The following is a 10,864-nucleotide window of genomic DNA, read 5'->3' as shown; positions in this document are numbered from 1 at the left end:
CCTCAAGATCGGACAAGTTACCCCTCTCCTAAAGTCTTTTTAGTCAAGGCCGATTTTTTTTAACAACTTTAGACCGGTCTCCAATCTCCCCTTATTGGCCAAAATTTCTGGAAAAATGCGTGCTCCGCCAGTTGAATAAACAGATTGACATCATCAACCTGCTAGATCAACCTCAATCATGTTTCAGAAAAGGCTATAGCACCAAAACTGCAATCCTTAACATTGTCGACAACATCAGTCACTCCCTTGACTCAGACCACTGCTGTCTACTCATCCTCCTCGGTCTGTCAGCAGCATTCGACACAGTCGATCATAATCTTCTCATCAAGGCCCTCAAGGAGAGAGTTGGGGCTGAAGCCCAGGTTCTACAATGGTTCTCATCCTTCTTCCAGAATCGTTCCCAGAGAGTCAAAATCAAGTCATACACCTTCGACCTTCTCCCCGTGAACAGAGGCATCCCCCAAAGCTCTGTTCTCTCTGCAACTGTTCAATATCTACATGTTTTGCAGCGTTAATCTTTCTGGATTCACTATGCTGTGCATATTCCGTGGTTGGGTCTGGAAACTTAGTCTTTTTTTCGTAGCCCAGGTGGGCGTCGACGTCCCACCATTTGGTGTACCTTCGGTGACCTCTGAATGCTTCCGGCGGAAGCTCCCACCCTTGGGCCCCATCTTTAGATCCTTTTTTCCACCGTTGGGTCTGGATCGTTGCATGAAGCTCCAGAAGTTTTGGAGGAGAAAAATAAGTGAATTTCTTCAGGAAAAAACTCGAGAAGACCAGGAGAAGATCATCAGAGCCGGGACGACGAAGGAGAGGAACCTCGAGCTCTTCGACGTCCGACGGAGAATGCACACACAGGGGACCCCCTGAGCGCAGTAATGGACAACACACCATTTAAAATCCGCCGTAATTGCCACCACAAGTACGTGCAGAGAGACCAGCACCCGGTCTGCAACCTCTGTCTGCCTATCGACCACGGGAGCAAGCACTGCAACGCCTGCACAGTCTTCACGCCGAAGACGCTGAGATTTCGGGAAAAAACGCTCACCACACGATGCAGGGCAAGGCCCCATTGCTGTACGACCTGGGCCTCTCCACCGACGACGAGGACAACATCGCCGAAGGTCCAGATGTCTCCAAGATCGCAGAGACTAATAAGAAATCGTCAGACAAGGTAGGAGAGTCTACGACTCCGAAACCCTAGACAGGGCTTTGAAAACCTGAGGCTGACTCTCGAAAATCAGAGTCTAGAGCCTCGAAGGGAGCACCGGCGTCGAAATCTTCGACGACCGAAGCTGCGGTACCCGAAAAACAGCCCAGCGGATCCTTCGAGGAGGACTCCCAGGCGGCAAAGACCAGCGAAAAAACAAGGGTTGTCGAAGCAAGCTCCCGAAAAGGGATCCTCGACTTCGAAGGAGCCGAGAGCCGCTCCGACGTAGACGGGCCGTCTAAGAGGGCGACTGAAACGCTAGACGCCGAGCAGGCCGCACAGATGGAGAGAAAAAAAAGAAGGCTCAAGGCCGAGATGGAAAACATCATCCAGAGGAAGAAGGACTTCGAAGACAAAATTAAAAGCTTCAGGTTCCCCTCGAAGCCCACGACGGTCCTCGAAGAGATAGAAGAACACGAGGAGTTCGACGCTGAAGAACCGCCGAAAACTCCAGAGCCCTCTGAGCAGGGAGAAGAGGAGGACCTCTATTACACAGAGGGTGATTATGGGGACCCGCGTTCGAGCTACGACTCTGGATCCTTGACGGCTCAGGACCAGGATTGGCAGGACATCGAGGCCAAAAACCCGGAGGAGGCTGTGGAGACATACCCCTCGAGGCCTTCGCCGCCAGATGACATTGGGGCCTACTATGAGGTCGTCAAGAAGGCTGCAGCAGCTTATGAAGCCAAATTGGAGGAGGAGAAGGCTAAGGCAGATTTCCTGCTCCCCGCACAGATGAATAGCCACTTCCTGCCCATGCTCAAGAGTATTATGGCACAGGGCAAAGAGGCGTTCAGAGAACCAGCTACCTGCAGGTCAGTCACGCCAAGGACGGAGAAGAAGTACAAGTTCTCCTCCCAGGACCCCCCTTACATCCAGGGGTCAGTTTCAGCAGACTCAATTATAGCCGCAACGGCCAGACGAAGGGCCAACGTCCCAACATCTGGGCCACCATCTGACAAGGAAAGCAGGAGGATGGACCTAACAGGCAGAAAAATTGAGAGAAACGCAGCAATGCACTGGAGGATGGCAAACTCCCAACGCCCTTCTCAACAGGCACCAGTACCAGCATTGGGACGAGATGAACAAATTGCAGAGAGCCGCTCACCTCGTGGAAGAGGGGAAAAGCATCGCAAACTCGTGCCTGAAGACCGCCTTGGACGGGGCAGAAACATCCAGCAGGCTGATGGCTATAGGAATCACAGAGAGAAGCCAAGCCTGGCTCAGGATGTCAGGCTTCAAGACGGAGGTTCAAAACAACATCCTGAACACCCCTTTCAATGGAGAAACACTGTTCAGAGCCCCAGTTGATGAGAAACTCACATAACTGAAGAAAGACAACGAGACGGCAAGGTCCATGGGGGCCCTGCAACTCAGGGGGATGAGAAGAGGCACACCTACGCGGAGGCTGAACGGAAGGGGTGGAAACCAGCAAGGACCACCACACCAGGCGTTCCACCAGGGTCAACAAAGTGACAACCAAGGCCCCCAGGGCCAGCAGAAGCAAAACTGAAACTACCAGAACAGGGGCCAGTCCTTTCGCGGGAGAGGAAACTGGCGGTGCCAGAGGAGAGGCGGTGAATAACCCCCCTCTAAGTGACTTCACACAGGAAAAGGTGCCCAACCACTCAAACGCTCCGGGGGAAGAGCACAGAAAACCAAAGAGGAGAGGGCTACACGGACAAGACACAAAAGAACATGTAACACCAGTAGGAGGCAGGCTGAGATTTTTCTCCACAGACCAGTGTATACTCAACATCATACGGTTCGGATATGGCATAGAGTTGGAAAAGAGACCACCAAACAGAAAGCCAAAGAAAAGAGAGCACTCTGGAAGGGAGCTGTATTTGCTCCAAGAGGAAGCTCAAGAACTCCTCCTCAAAGAGGCCTTCGAACCGGTCCCATTCAAAGAACGGAACAGAGGAGTGTACTCAAACTACTACCTGGTGCCAAAAGTGGACGAAAGCCTAAGACCCATCCTGGATCTACGGTTTCTAAACAAATATGTAAAGACTCAAAAATTTAAGATGACGTCCCTACAAGAGGTCATCCCACAGATAAATGTCGGGGACTTCTTGTCCACCATAGACCTCAAAATGCGTACCTGCACATCCCCATGAATAGGAAGCACAAGCACATGCTAGGATTCACAGTAAATTAGGATCACTACCAATTCAGAACCCTGGCATTCGGTCTAAAGTCCGCACCAAGGGTGTTCACCAAATGCCTCGCAGCAGTGGCCGCACATCTTCGAAGAGAGGGGATACACGTGTACCCCTACCTCGACGACTGGCTCGTAAAGGCAAGCTCTTACAAGACATGCAAAGATCATGCAGAACAGGTCACAATAACGCTAGCAAGCCTGGGATTCTCCATGCACTGGGGAAAATTCTCGATGGAACCGGAGCAAGTGAAGATCTTCCTGGGAGCTCAAATCAACACCGTCCAATGCAGGGTGTTAACCACCGAAAAGAGGACACTCAGCCTACTGAGGGAGAAACGTCACTACCTGAAGGGGCGAGCGAGGACAGTGAGCAAGATCTTGGGAATGATGGCGTCATGCATACACCTGGTCCCCAATGTACGCCTGCAGATGAGACCACTCCAAGAGTGGCTGCAACAGCAATGGTCATAAGCTACATGAAGTTGGGAGGATCTAGTGGTTGTAGCGCACAAAGTGCAGGAAGAAATAAAGTGGTGGACCAAAGAGAGGATAACAATAGGGAAGCCTCTAACGCCACCGGACCCAACAGTGACCATCACCACAGACGCATCCCAGAAGGGATGGGGCGCACACATGAACAAGCTCAGAGTGAGGGGTCTATGGAGCCGAGGGGATGCGGTCAAACGCATCAATTTCCTGGAGATGAAAACAGTGCTTGCCCTCAAGGCCTTTCAGAAACAACTGTACAACCAGAAGGTGCTGATACAGACAGACAACACCACAACAATGTTTTACATCAACTAGCAGGGGGGAACACAATCATTCCCTCTGTCAAGCTTGGCACAGGAGATCTGGAGATGGGCAATACCACTCAAAATAGGCCTGCTAGCCATACACCTGCCAGGGAAGGACAATGGAGAAGCAGATTAGCTCAGCAGGTAAACTTCAGCATCCGACGAGTGGCAACTCAACATACAGGAAACAGAGCTATTCAGGAGGTGGGACACTCCGACAATAGACCTGTTTGCAACACGCCAGAATGCAAAATTCCAGTACTTTGCATCCCAACAACCAGAGGTACTATCCCAAGGGAATGCCCTATGGATAAGCTGGTCAAAAACATTTGCCTACGCTTTTCCCCCGATACCACTGATTCCCAGGGTTCTCAAAAAATGCATGACCAGCAACATGACGCTCATCCTGGTGGCACCACAATGGGCCAGGCAGGCCTGGCACAGGGTCCACCCCACAAGTTCCCAAAAAAAAAGACCTACTCTCCATGGAAAAGGGAGAAGTTCTACACCCAGAGCCGAAGGGCCTCAGCCTATCAGCTTGGCTCTTGAGGACTTGGAGTTTGCACATCTGAAACTACCAGAGAGCACCCCACGGGTGCGGCGAGAGGCAGGAAGGACCAGCACACGCAAGTGCTATGGGGAAAAATGGAAAAGATTCACTCAATGGTGCTGCAAGAAAAAACTCCAGAGAAAGCTAACCAAGGAATCAACGGTGCTAAGATACCTCACACACCTAATAAGAGCCAAGCTAAGCTCATCCTCGCTTCTATACATCTCAAGTAGTAAAAAGATTCCTGGTAGGGGCTAAGAGAATAGCGCCACCAAAAAGGATGCCGCCGCTGGCTTGGAACCTTAATGTGGTACTGACCGAGCTCATGAAAGCACCTTTGGAACCCATCCACAAGGCAACACTGCAAATGCTGACAATGAAAGCGGCCTTTCTGGTAGCAATCACCTCGCTATGTAGGGTGAGCGAACTACAGGCACGAACACTGCAGGAACCCTACACCAGATACACAGTGACAGGGTCGTGATGAGAACAGACCCGCACTTCATGCCAAAGGTGGTGTCAAGATTCCACATGAATTGGAGTATTCAGATTCCTAGCTTCTTCCAGAACCCCACGACAAGCGCTGAGAGGGCGCTCCACACTCTAGACGCAAGAGGGGCAGTGATGCACTACATTGAAAGGACGAAGGAACACAGGAAGACAAAACAGTTCTTCGTATCCTTCGCAAACAGTTACATGGGTAGACCAGTGACTAAGAACACTATAGCTCAATGGATCGCACAAACGATAAAATTCTGCCACAAGCAAGTGGGCAGGAGCTAATAGGAGGGGCACAGGCCCACTCGACCAGGAAGAAAGGAGCAACAATTGCCTTTCGGGCCAACACACCAATTCAGGACATATGCCTGGCGGCAACATGGGCTTCAGTGCACACGTTCACTAAGCACTATTGCGTGGATGTACAGATGAACAAGGAAGCACAAGTAGGACAAAGAGTGCTTCAACATATATTCTACAACCAACGCTCATCTTCCACCCAACCACCACAAAAGTAACGAAACCGCTACAAAATCTATGCACAGCATAGTGAATCCAAAAAGATTGACGCTGCAAAACGAATAGTTTCTTACCTTTCGGTGTAGTTTTGCAGCTTGAAGATCTTTCTGGATTCACTAGCGAACCCACCCGCCTCCGCCAGAAAGATGAGGCTGGAGAATAAGGTGGAAACACATAGAAAAGAAAGCAAGTTGAAGCTTACAAGATATGTGAAAAGAATTACGTTGAAAATAGGATTGACAAACAAAACAATGGATTCACTACAAGCACAGAAAAGAAAAAAGAATCCGAAGGTACACCAAATGATGGGACATCGACGCCCACCTGGGCTACGAAAAAAAAAAGACTACGATTCCCGACCCAACCACCAGATTACGGAATATGCACAGCATAGTGAATCCAGAAAGATCTTCAAGCTGCAAAACTACACCGACAGGTAAGAAACTTTTCGTTACCCCTCACTTCTATTCTGAATAAAGCCAACATCCCCTTCCACTTATATGCAGATGACACCCAGATTTACCTGGAATCCTCCTCCATCAATGACATCCTAAGGCTCAATAATACTCTCAAAGAAGTCTGGCTATCCTCAAACCACCTGAAACTCAATCAAGGTAAAACAGAAATCCTACTGATCTCCAACAAGGAAGAAAACCTGCAAGTTTCCGAGTGGCTAAAAGCTATTGACAATCTCAATGTGATGCCCACTCTGTAAAATCACTAGGAATCATCCTAGACTACAAATTATCCATGGCGAACCACATTAAAAACTGCCAAGAGCTCCTTCTTCAATCTGAAACTACTCAACGAAGTCCAACCCTACATTCCACCCGCGGATCTCAAACAAGCCACCCAATCTCTTGAGTTATCCAGACTGGACTACCGGAACACAACCCTCTCTGGTACCCCCCTCTCCCACCTAGCTCCTCTAAAAACCACCTTCAATGCACCGGCCAGAATGGTCTAGGGAGTAAAAAAATTTGACCACATTTCTGCCGCACTCAGAAATTTAAAATGGCTCCCAGTGGAAATGCGGGCCAGATTCAGAACAGCCTGCCTGACTCACAAAGCCTTGCACACAGGGAAACCTGAATACCTTGCCTCGAAACTCAAGAAAGCCGGTCAAGCAAGAACACTCAGAAGCTCAAACTTCCTCCTGCTCATCCCCCTAGGAATTCGGGAACCGAAAACTGCAAACCGCTTCTTTGCTGGGAATGCTCCGAAAATCAGGAGCACCATCCTGGTCGACATCAGAACTGTTTCCTCCTTTCTAAAGTTTAAACCCCAACTAAAAGACCTCAACCTCAAACGTGCCTTCCCAAATCCAATTACATAACCCTCTAATCCGAACCTTAGTTGCCACCAGATCGCACGTTCTTGCAACTGACCTCTCCCTCCCCTTTTCCTGGGGTCAGCCTCGATACGGATATGACTTTGTCCTCACTGCCTCGGGACCAGTTGAATCTCTTATTGGTATGCGTATTCTATTTGTGGTCCTGCTGTACGCTCACTCTGTGCGCTTTCGATTCATTATATGACTTATAGGTGTTGGACTTGTTGTTCGCTTAGCCTTCTGTGTATTGTATTCGCTATATTGACCTACACATCTGGTTGTGAAGCGCTCCAATGCCATGGGGTCTGGCCAGCGTTATAGAAAACTCAAAAAAAATAAAAAAAAAAATAAACCTGTGCAACTCCCTTGCCACCTTCCATCGCAAGATCGCAGACATCCACGACCGCTTCAAGGTCTAACCGCTACGACAACCACTGAGACCTCCGTCCGCACGTCCACCATCCACACCGACCCCCTGCGCTCCTGGACCAACATAAACTACAATGACACCATCAAAATCATGAACACCATCCCCTCCGGATCTCCGGCAGACCCATGCCCACACCACATCTTCCACAAATCCAGCACCACCATCGCACCCCATCTCCGGAAGGACATCAACATCTCCTCCTAGACAGCAACCTTCCCGGAGAGCTGGAAGCACGCCAAGACAAAATGCCTTACTCAAAAATCAAAGGCTGACCCCAAGAACTTCCGCCCCATCGCCCTGTTCCCAGCAAAGGTCATCAATTAAGACCGTCAACAGACAACTGACCCGCTACCTCGAGGAGAACAGCACCCTGGACCCGTCCCAGTCCGGGTTCCGCAGCAACCACTGCACCGAAACTGCCCTCATCGCACCCACCAATGACATCAGAGCCCTGCTGGATTAAGGAGAAACCGCGGCCCTCATCCTCCTGGACCTGTCAGCAGCCTTCGACACAGCCTGCCACCGCACCCTACGCATGCCTCCATGATGCTGGAATCCAAGACAAGGCTCTGGACTGGACTACCTCTTTCCTTTCCGGCAGAACCGAGAGCCACCGAGATCTGTGGTGTACCCCAGGGCTTATCCCTCAGGCCAACATTGTTAAACATCTACATGGCGCCGCTTGCCCATATCACCAGACTGCACTACCTCAACATCATCTCCAATGCCGACGGCACCCTGCTGATCCTCTCCCTCGCCAAGGACCCCCTCACTGCCAAAATCAACCTCTACGAAGGAATGAAAGCCATTGCCAAGTGGATGAAGAACAGCAGACTGAAGCTAAACTCGGACAAGACGGAAATCCTCATCCTCTGCTCCACCCCCTAGGCCTGGGACGACTCCTGGTAGCCGACCGCACTGGGAACAGCTCCAACACCCACCGACCATGCACTCAACCTAGGGTTCATACTCTAGTCTCTCCATGACAAAACAGGTCAACGCTGTCTCATCCTCCTGCTTCAACACCCTCTGCATGCTCCACAAGATCTACAGGTGGATCCCCACAGAAACTAGAAGAACGGTCACACAGGCCCTCGTCAGCAGCAGGTTGGACTACGGAAACGCCCTCTACGCAGGAGACTCGGCCAAACTCCTGAAAGGACTCCAACGCATTCAAAACTCCTCCGCACACCTGATCCTAGACATCCCTCGCCGCAGCCACATCATACCCCTCCTGAGAGACCTGCTTTGGCTCCCCATCAACAAGAGGATCACCTTCTAGCTCCTCACCCATGCACACAAAGCACTACACATTCGACCAGCATACCTCAACAGATGACTCGGCTTCTACACCCCTAATTGCCAGCTCCGCTCTGCAGACCTTGCCCTCGCCACAGTCCCCCGCATCCGAAGAGCAACCTCCAGCAGCAGATCTTTCTCCCACCTCGCCTTCAAGACCATGGAACAGCCTCCCCATCCCCCCCCCCCCCCTACGGAAGACCAAGGACCTCCTAACCTTCAGAAGACTCCTCAAGACCTGGCTTTTTGAGTAGTAGCAGCACCCCCCCCCCCTTTAACGCCTTGAGATCCTCATGGGTAATTAGTGCGCTTTACAATTGTATTGATTATTTCATGACTAACACTCCTCTCAAAATCTTGCCTCTTTATACCTGAACAATCACTTCAATGATCCTCCCCCTTCTAACTGCCTAGCTGCCCCCTCTCAGGCTATCATCCCTTCCTGGACCTCAAAAATCAATGCCTCCCTCCTACAGGGCTCCATTCCTGATTCTCTCAAGGCTGGCAATTTGTCCCCATGCTAAAAAAACCTACGTTGGATCCTGCTTCCGCTGACCACTGTAGACCCAAATACAACATCCCACTCCTAGCCAAAGTTCTGGAAAAAAGTGTGCAACAGCAGCTGAGCCTACACATCAACCACTCCCACCTTCTAGATTACTTCTAATCCGGGTTCAGACCTGGACACTGCATGGAAACCATCCTTCCCACATTGTGGATGACTCCCCCCAAGCCCCCCCCCAATTGAAAACTGGTTTGCTAATCCTCCTAGACCTATCTTCTGCTGATACGGTTAACCGCAAATTTCTCCTTGAACGCCTCAAACTCAGGATGGGTTTGGATGGCACAGTCCTTGAATGGTTTAGATCCTTCCTCCAAAATCGCTCAGAGTCCATCAACTGTAATCTATTCGCTCCCTATCCGGTTAGAATCCCCCAAGGATCAACCCTCTACCCTACCCTAGTCAACCTTCTACCCTACCCTCGTCAACCTTTACCTTGAACCACTCACTGAGGTGCTGCCAATATCTCCTACCTTATGTACGCCGACGATACACAGATCTACATCAAAATCTCTTCCCCTGGGGACATTTTCTCCCAGAATGAGGCCCTGAAGCCGACAGTCCATTGGCTCACCGCCAACCAGCTTAAACGCGAATAAAACTGAATTTCTTCTAATCTCCCCCACCTACAACCAATTCAGATATGCAGGAATGAATCCAGACCAACACAGCACTAAACTGCCCTTCTATCATTGTTGACTCTGTGAAATCCCTTGGAATAACCCTGGACGGCACCCTGAACATGCGTGGCCATATGAACTCTATGGCCAACACTGCCAGATTCCACCTGAGTTACCTCAGAAACCTAAAACCCTTCCTCGATGTTTCTACTTTCAAACTGCAATCCAGGCACTAGTCATTTCCAGACTTGAATATGGATGCTCTACTCACAGGGCTACCCAAGAACTCTCTGTCCCCTTTGAAAGACTGTCTCAACAACGCCGCTAGACTCCTAACTGGCTCAAAGAAATCCAACCACATCTCTCTCCACCTCAAAGTTCTGAACTGGCTTCTCCTAGAGGCCGGAATCCAACTTAAACTGGTCTGCATTACTCACAAATCTCTTTACTCCAATTCCCCTGCATTTCTCACCCAAAAACTTGTGATATCCGGAGAAGCCAGAAACTCCAGATCTGCCAAAGACCTGTTGCAACCAGCACGCTTCCGGAAGAAAAAACCTACAATCGGGCCTTCTCTGAGCCCGCTCAAAGAATTTGGAACTCTCTCCCACCCGCCATCAGAAGACTTCCGTTCTTGGCGCACTTTAAAAAGGAGACCAAATCCTTCTTAATGGGCAAATACATCATCTAACGATAACATTTCTATTACCTCAGCGACATGTTCCACCCTCCAGCTCTGCATTATCCACTGCTCCTACGGATGATACCAATTCCTGCACTCCTGGGCATCCCACCCAAGAGTTGAGACTGCGTTCCTTCTTTTATAATGTATCTACTTTTAAAAAAATTTATCCCAGAAGTACCCGTGGCCTTAGACTGCGTGGT

The 10,864-nt window shown here is 50.1% G+C and overlaps 1 pseudogene; it reads left to right on the top strand.

Annotated features, from left to right (window-relative positions):
• Positions 1–1,492: 1,492 nt before the first annotated feature.
• Positions 1,493–2,723, top strand: LOC147726047 (uncharacterized; annotated as a pseudogene).
• Positions 2,724–10,864: the final 8,141 nt, after the last annotated feature.

This window comes from Lissotriton vulgaris, chromosome 3_1 (assembly GCF_964263255.1).
Source record: "Lissotriton vulgaris chromosome 3_1, aLisVul1.2, whole genome shotgun sequence".
Lineage (NCBI taxonomy): Eukaryota > Metazoa > Chordata > Amphibia > Caudata > Salamandridae > Lissotriton > Lissotriton vulgaris.
The sequence above is the reverse complement of the archived record's forward strand: the minus strand, read 5'-3'. Positions and strand labels throughout refer to the sequence as shown.